This window comes from Oryzias melastigma, linkage group LG16 (assembly GCF_002922805.2).
Source record: "Oryzias melastigma strain HK-1 linkage group LG16, ASM292280v2, whole genome shotgun sequence".
NCBI classification, from domain to species: domain Eukaryota; kingdom Metazoa; phylum Chordata; class Actinopteri; order Beloniformes; family Adrianichthyidae; genus Oryzias; species Oryzias melastigma.
Genome location: NC_050527.1, coordinates 17,870,618 through 17,870,829, shown reverse-complemented (window position 1 = coordinate 17,870,829; position 212 = coordinate 17,870,618). Strand labels below are relative to the sequence as shown.

General features: G+C 48.1%; 1 protein-coding gene across 1 annotated transcript in view; it reads right to left on the bottom strand.

Annotated features, from left to right (window-relative positions):
* LOC112143833 (docking protein 3) overlaps positions 1-212 on the bottom strand; it is a 5,256-nt gene that overhangs the window by 3,043 nt on the left and 2,001 nt on the right. The window lies entirely within an intron of this gene.

Below are 212 nucleotides of genomic sequence, written 5' to 3'. Positions count from 1 at the left end.
GATAAACCTATGAAATTAAATGTCTGTCATATTTCCAGTCAGAAGCTCCGCCCATAGCTCCAGTTACGCACAGCGTGCAGCATCCAGCATTCATGATGCCTCCACGCGTTCACGATGTCATGGGGCATGTCTGTGCTGACAGAAGCTTTAGCTGAAGCTTTTCTCCTGGTTGATGTTTCCTCTCCTGGTTCAGGATGAGTCTCACTGATCGT